We start from the raw sequence: 8,476 nt of genomic DNA on the forward strand, positions 1-8,476 counted from the left end.
GCTTTCCATCAGGTGACCCGTTTGTTCGTTTGCCCCCTTATTTCATAAAAAAAAAAAGAAAAGTGTCATAGCGTCGCGGGCATGCTTCACGTGCGATGTTGACTGCGCTATGACGCATGCCCTTGATGAACAAAAAAAGGCACAGTGTGGACAAAGCTATAGGGAACAGTATTGTATGATATTAATGTAGCTAGAACGTTAATACACAAGCTGTAGCTAAATTGATTACGCGGGCTCAAACGGTTATGCCCGCTACTGTACACTGTACAATGACATTCAATTATAAACGTAATTATACCGATTCGGTTACCGTGGGTAAGATGTTTGCTAATCAATATGCCGACCACACCGATCCCATTTCAGATTAGTCCGAGCTTCAACATTTATATTGAACAAGTAATCATCATCATCATATTTGTCGTTCCCTTGGTCGGTTGGATCGCCAATTTGAAGAAAGGTAAATTGTCTTGTTAAAAAAATACGTTAGGCACTCGGAGACTGCCGCGGTAAAGCTATTGCATAGCATTTTTCATCAACTTATGCAATTATAATTCGCATACGTCTAGTCGCACGGACACAAACACCGTGCCAAATTCTGTTGAACTGCAACGACGTTAAACGAATTATGGCAACGCTGCGCCGCTGTGCCGGTCGGAATAAGGGGTGTTAGGTTTATTTTCGTTACGGAATTGATTCGGTCGCCGCGCTCAAAGCCCCCGTAAAAGCTATGCGATAGCTTAAAAATGTATACCCATTGAACTTAATAAAAGCATTTAATTTGCGCGTAAGGCGCAAGATCTTCAATTAGGAGAACGTAATTTTAATTCCGTTTTACATCCCTACCAATATTACAAATGCGAAAATGTGTGTGTCTGTCTGTCTGTTACCTCTTCACGCACCTGGGGCCGTACCACGAAACCGTTTTGAGACTCAAACAATCGAACGAGAATGCCGCGTCGTACTAACAACCGTGAAATGACGTTGTTAGAGCAAGACGCAGCATTCTCGTCTGATTGTTTGAGTCTCAAAACGGTTTCGTAGTAGGCCTCCAGAACCGATTTCGCTAAAATTTGGCATGGAGTTACTTTAACACGCGCCGCCCGAGAAAGGACGTAGGATACTTTTTATCCCGGAAAAATGTACGGTTCTCACGCGATAAATGAATTTTTGCGAGTGTCATCTAGTATTAAAATGAACTTAACACTCCGACAAATGATTAACTTAAAGTACTTGTACTATTATCTATTCTGTGCTTAAAGCTACGTGTGCTCAAGTCGGCCTAAGTTTTGTGTCTACGACAACTCCCTTTTATAAGTAACAGTATTGACGAACATACGCTATGTAGATACCGTCTTGCCATCATATAAATACTCAGGATTCCATCACTCAAAGCAATTGTGCTCCCTTTGAGTTCCCGCGAGTTGTTTGCGATCGTTTTAATCAAAAGTTATTTCATGTAATGAGAGTTAGCCAACTTTTACATCAAACTTTTGAACTAGCCATTTCCTGCATTATGGAAATAAGATAAAAATTATAGTCGGACTTAACTTATTTTTTTGGAATTTAAAATCAGAAGTTTTTCTGTTTCTGAAGTTTTTACAAGAGTTTATCTGTTAATTAGCGCTTTTATTTGGCTTTCGTCAAAAATTTGGTCATTCACTAATAGTTGGGGAGGGGAAGAGGGGATTTGGGAGTAGCTCGAGCGTGTTAGATTAAGCTTGCCTAGGATTCCGACATATTATTGTGTCTAGTTATCATGGTATAGAAATCAGACTTCTCACGTGGTGGGTAAAATATATCTATATATTTTTTAAATATTGAAATGTCGTCGGATCTGTCAGATTAAGATAGGTGATGTTTATTATACCCCAAAGAAGCTTCCATATAAAGCACTGACGATTCAAAGGTTAGATAAGCCTGTAGGGACATTTTAAAATATAAAAAAATAAAGCTTCATATTTTCTTAACTAAGCTTCGCAGATATTTTATTTTGCTCTAAACTAAATAGTTTAGTCCTTGTTGTCTAAAATATATTTATAATTTACGTAAATAAGCAATTTTCTGAATATATTTTCTTTTTTAAGAGGAGTCCACACCGCCGTTTTTCCATACAAACGCTGCCCCCTGTTTCCTCCCTGGATAATGCCGGTAGAGTTATGATTTTTTTCCTGAATATCTATGGCCACTATTAGCATGTCCGTATGTTTTCTTTTTTTTCATAATTTAATTTTTAAAAAAGATAAGAACGTCCAAAAACCCAAAAAAATGGCCAGATTTTCCTCTGTGTTAAAACACCCAGAAAACAAAACTGGCTAGAATATACAAAAAAAATAAAACATAGGAACACAGCTCAAGCCTTGCTTTAATTTTTAATGAAAAAATTACTTAAATCGGTTAAGTTTTTGAGAAGGAATCAGCGGACAACGAATCGAAGATTTTCTGTTCTTTTATTAGAACTTTTGTCGTGTTGTCTCTATCGCGCTCTGTGGTGGGAGACTTGAGATTGGTGAAATAGCAATACATTTTCAAATACCTATTTTCAATTTCTCTCGCCCCTGGTGTATCCTCTTAAACTTTGAAATGGCTGCAGTTTCTGAACCCACCGCTAAAATAAATAAAACCGGCCAAGTGCGAGTTGAACTCGCCCATGAAGGGTTCCGCAGCAGCAATAAGGTTTATTTTTGTGAAATTAAGAGGTTTTTGATTTATTTTCATATTTCAGTTGATTTCATGAAAGTTAAATTAAGGTTTACCATTTATGACGTATAAAAAAAACTACTCGCTAGATCTCGTCCGAACCAATTTTCGTTGGTAGTTTTTGTAGTAATATACATCATATATTTTTTTAGACTTATCATGCCCCTACTTTAGAAGTTAGAGGGGGGGGGGACACATATTTTACCACTTTAGAAGAGTCTCTCTCGCAAACTATTCAGGTTAGATTAAAATGATATTAGAAACCTCAATATGATTTTTGAAGACCTATCCATAGATACCCCACACGCATAGGTAAGATGAAAAAAAATTTTTTTGTTTCAGTTGTATCTATGGGGACCCCTAAAATTTTTAATATTTTTTCCATTTTTGTATCAAAATCTAAAAGCGGTTCACAGACTACATCCACTTACCAAGTTTCAATAGTATAGCTATGTCACATATATGTCACAGCCACTTTTCTCCGAAACTATAAGTAGTTTCGGAGAAAAGTGGCTGTGACATATGGACGGACAGACAGACAGACATGACGAATCTATAAGGGTTCCGTTTTTGCAATTTGGCTACGGAACCCTAAAAAATGCTCTTATTATTTTTTTATCAGCTTTACCTAATGTAAAAAACCTACTAGGTCTCCATGACGCTCGAGTGACTACAAAAATAGCACCCTCCCCTCCCCTACTATGTGCAACATGTCGGATTTTGGTCGGATTGTTTACCGTATGTGCTATAGGCTATAGCGCCCTCTGATCCGACCTTTGCGTTTCCCATTACTTAAGCACAGTACCTATTATGCCCGAAATTTACTTAATTGATTATATCAAGCATTGAATAATAACCAAACTTACATACCAAACTAAATTGACTGGCACGCTTGATTATCAGCAGTTTATTCAACGATTTAGACAATCAACAGGCCATATTTGGAAGACAATTTGGCTGTTGAGCAAATATAGGGCGATTAGATTTTTAAGAACAGATAACCGATTCAAATTGATAAAAGTAACCTTTTAAGTAGGATTGTGTGGAGACTACGAGTATAGTCTTCTTACTTATAAAATAGTTACTTGTAGAATAAGCAAACCAATGTTTACTTCTTGTCTATCAAGCGCCCTTTCCTAATTCCTATGGAATAGACATGGATAAAATATTCTATATTTTGTAGGCCGCATACACACGTTTTCCGCGTTCGATTTTCTAATGTCGAATTACGATTTGGAATTCCGTGAGACTAGCGCAAGCGTTCGTCTTTTTCACGCGCAAACGCACCGGCTTGCACATGTAACGTACGTGCGGAATTAGTTCCGTTCGGAAAAAAGCGAATGTGTGCGCCAGTCAATGTATTTTCTACTGATTCCATCTACGAATAATAAAAAATACCTATTTATTATTCGTAGGATTGCATGCATTCAGATTTCCTTTACGGAAAACCAATTTCGTTTCGAAAACGAAAACGTGTGCATGCGGAGGCCATGATAGAGCGCTATGGGTATGCAAAATAAAAACTTTTTAATGTCTTCAAAATATTCGTGGAAATTTAACGGATAATATAATATTTTTACACTTTAGGTTGACAGACAGATACAACTTCGCATTTATAATATTAGTATGATTGCCCAATAAACCAACACAAGAGAATATTTACTGGAAAGAATATAGACCACTGGGCGCAATATACACGTGGGAGAGCCATGCTTCGGCACGAATGGGCCGGCTTGACCGGAGAAATACCACGTTCTCACAGAAAACCGGCGTGAAACAACGCTTGCGCTGTGTTTCGCCGAGTGAGTGAGTTTACCGGAGGCCCAAGCCCCTACCCTATTTCCTTCCCTACCCTCCCCTATTCCCTTCCCTATCCTCCCCTATTACCCTATTCCCTCTTAAAAGGCCGGCAGCTCTTCTGATGCTGCGAGTGCCCATGGGCGACGGAAGTTGCTTTCCATCAGGTGACCCGTTTGCTCGTTTGCCCCCTTATTTCATTAAAAAAAATTGCCTGTAGCTGCTGCAACATGCACGGTATCTAGGCCCAGGGGATTGCCGCAGCGCAAAAAGTAGGTCTTATAAGAAACTCCTGCGATGAGTCGCTGTTACGAAAAGTTAATTAAAAAGTTATTTCGCTATTTCGGTTTAATTAAACATCCACGAAAATTTTAATTTAATTAACCATACCTTGATTTATATTTGACCAGCTTTATAAATACATAGATAACATTGCAGTCGGCACTTTTATTGTCGCTTTACCACTTTTGGACTTTATTACATGGCAGTAAAGTTTAAAAGTGGTACAACAATCTGGTACAGAGAACACCTTGTGCGCAGCCAGCTGGCTTAGACCGGTCACAATATAGCAGATGGATAGATAAGTGACCCTAATATAGTCCATACTAATATTTTAAATGTGAAAGGTGTCTGTTTGTAATCTCTTTACGCTTGCGTCAAACGTTCCAGCAGTCAGCGAGCCATAAGGGCCTAACCTACCGAGTACAGTGGCGAGAGAGTGCAAACATACAATTTGAGTAGCCGAGAGCATACTAAGCATACCGAGTGCACTATCTTGCCAATCTACTCGGTAGGTGTAATCAGGCCCTAAACGCCTAGCCGTAGCCGAGCTGACGTTAGGTTGATGGCACGGCGATACCGTGACGTTCCTTTTCCGTGGTAAGTAATAAGTTGGTATCAGGTATGTGTGTAATGAGTAATGACCTTAACCGTTAATCACATTCTGACAACAGCTTTGTAGATTCCCAGAGTCCCAAAAAAGGACGACTTTAATAGTAATAAAAGTGTGATAAGCAGTCCAAATATGTTTATCTAAACTCAAATAGCAAAGAGAGAAAAATATTGATACGCGAAATGTACGCTCAAATTCGCGTTTGAATTGGCAATATTTGTGAGTGGAAGTTCACAGAACATTACGCTATGTTCGCCGGTTCTGAGTATCATACGCCCATTTCATTATACGTGGAAGAGCCATGCTTCGGCACGAATGGGCCGGCTCGGCCGGAGAAATACCACGTTCTCACAGAAAACCGGCGTAAAATGCACTACTAGTACCGTTCTTCATGATATTATTATGCTATTATTTTTGTAATTATTTTTCTTTTATTTTTCTTTATGTATTGTAATGTGTTTTGTCTTATGGTAGTGTAATGTGATGTCTTATGTTAAATAAACGTTATTATTATTATTATTATTAAAACAGCGCTTGCGCTGTGTTTCGCCGAGTGAGTGAGTTTACCGGAGGCCCAATCCCCTACCCTATTCCCTTCCCTACCCTCCCCTATTCCCTTCCCTTCCCTTCCCTAACCTCCCCTATTACCCTATTCCCTCTTAAAAGGCCGGCAACGCACCTGCAGCTCTTCTGATGCTGTGAGTGTCCATGGGTGACGGAAGTTGCTTTCCATCAGGTGACCCGTTTGCTCGTTTGCCCCCTTATTTCATAAAAAAAAAAAACAATCTAATCTCCATTTGGTCTAAGCCTATAAATACTATGCACATAATGTATCGTCGACATCGCCATTATTATTACATAGATACTGTTTCCGTTCCAAGATATTTGTTTTTCGAACAGGAGCCAATAGTATGGAGGTAATGGAGGAGCTTACCGGAAAAGGATGCATAGTTTTATTCCGCAAATATGAACGGTTGCAGCAATAATTTTTTTTTTTTTTTTTGATGTCGGTTCCTTGTCGAGTCATAATAAATTTAAAATTATTTTTAGCGGTCGTGGCTGCTGGAAAAATCTACAAATTATCCCACTAGTTTGGTTACGACTTACGAGTAAAGGAACAGACAGTATTTTTATATATATTGCACACATGCTAGGGCCACCTTAAAATTACTCAACTCTCCACGAAACCTTAGAAACGAGTAAAATAATTTTTTTTACGTAAAAAATACCCTATCTCAAAAACTACTTAAAACCGATTTTGATGAAACTTGCAATATTCCCTAAGTTGAATAATACCTAGTCCAAAAAAACGGCCAAGTGCGAGTTGCACTCGCGCACGAAGGGTTCCGTACCATTATAGAACAAAAATTGTGTTTTTGTATGGTTATTTATTTATTTTATTTTACTATTGAAGTAAAAATACAATCAGATAATTTGTGAACATTTCAGATGCCTACGTGTTGCCATTATTAATATCGAGCAAAATATGGCAAAAAAATCACGTTTATTGTATGGGAGCCCCACTTTAATATTTAATTTATTGTGTTTTTAGTATTTGTTGTTATAGTGGCAACAAAAATACATAATCTGTGAAAATTTTAACTCTCTAGCTATTACCGTTCTTGAGTTACAGCCTGGAGACAGACAGACAGACGGACAGACAGACGAACAGACATCGAAGTCTTAGTAATAGGGTCCCGTTTTTATCCTTTGGGTACGGAACCTTAAAAAAAGTATCACGTAAATCGGACTTTTACTTTTTTTTTCTTTTTTTTTTATTCCGGAGATATAATGCGAACACAAACATAAAAACATACTGTACATACATACATACATACACTTTTGTAATTTGACACATTTGTTCAGACACTAATATAGACTAACATAAACGAAAACTGGACAGTTCCGGAGATATGACATACATACGGGTCTAATTGATAGCCTAATTTTTCTAAGTCGGTTAAAAAAACAGAAAACGGACAACGATTGCCAAAGGATACATGCATTAAACTTTACACAGACGTCTTCGAATAGTTGTAGATTATGGAGATAACGAGCTACGGGAAAGCCAGAGTATTTCAGGAGCCCGTAAATCCCTCGCAGCCAATTGGCGGTTAACGTTTTCTTCACGTGATTAACGTAATGAGCGTACTCAGCTTACGTCCCGTAGACCGTAGTACGTTACAATGATATATGAATTACTTATTTATTTCTTTTCACGGTCTTTTGATGAAAACTCTACCAAATTAATGCGCAATTGAATTTATTTACTGAATGGGTTGACCGTGGATTATTAATTATTTTGACTTGTGATATGATTGACCTATAAGAGCCGTTATCTTTTTGTAAACAAATCTTTGTATAACGGCTTATACAAAGCTTTGTTTACAAAAAGATAAACATGATATGTATGAAATAACAATCTGCTGTGCAAATCAATTTACTTTACATTATTTAGCCCGGAAAATACATACATTTTCTAATGAACCTTCATATTATGTAGAGTAAAAGAATTGAAATTTGTTTTGGAGCGATCGTCGCTTGATATTATGATTACAATTCTAATTTCCATATTTTATAAAATTATAAGTTTGTTAAAAATATTATTTAAAAGTTCATTGAAAAGCACTACAAACTATATTGTAGTATTAAAGTGGTTCTAGTTTCTACTGCTACATTCATTTCTAATCACAGATATTTTATTTTGAAATTAATGCAAGAAAATATTAGATAAAACTTACCCATAATGGCTAAATCCACAAACAAACACAGTTTAAAATCCAATTCACAACACAGTTTGTACACCACAACCGTAAAAGCACAGGGAGCTTTCAACGTAAAGTTTTCGTAAAGTTTACGCGAGCGCGCTAAAGCTCGGTACAGAGCGGGTCGGCGGTCGGCGCGCGAATGATTCTCCACTCTCGGCTCTCCTGTCTCCAACCCTCCTGTTGCGCGATTACTCCATTCACAGCCAATTTACCTCCCATATCACCCTTATGTTAACCACATAAGGTTCAATTTAGTAACGAACTCAACTATGGCTACATCACGCCCCATTACTCGCTCAACCGAAATTTCTAAACATTATTC

At 37.7% G+C, this 8,476-nt stretch overlaps 1 protein-coding gene across 1 annotated transcript in view; it reads right to left on the minus strand.

Annotated features, from left to right (window-relative positions):
* Nucleotides 1–8,275, minus strand: part of LOC121739744 — a 132,051-nt gene extending 123,776 nt beyond the window's left edge. The window contains exon 1 of the mRNA XM_042132296.1: nt 8,128–8,275. The gene's annotated coding sequence lies outside the window, so the exon portion shown is untranslated. The remainder of the gene's footprint in view (nt 1–8,127) is intronic.
* Between the last annotated feature and the right edge of the window lie 201 nt (nt 8,276–8,476).

Source organism: Aricia agestis, chromosome 2 (assembly GCF_905147365.1).
Source record: "Aricia agestis chromosome 2, ilAriAges1.1, whole genome shotgun sequence".
NCBI lineage: Eukaryota > Metazoa > Arthropoda > Insecta > Lepidoptera > Lycaenidae > Aricia > Aricia agestis.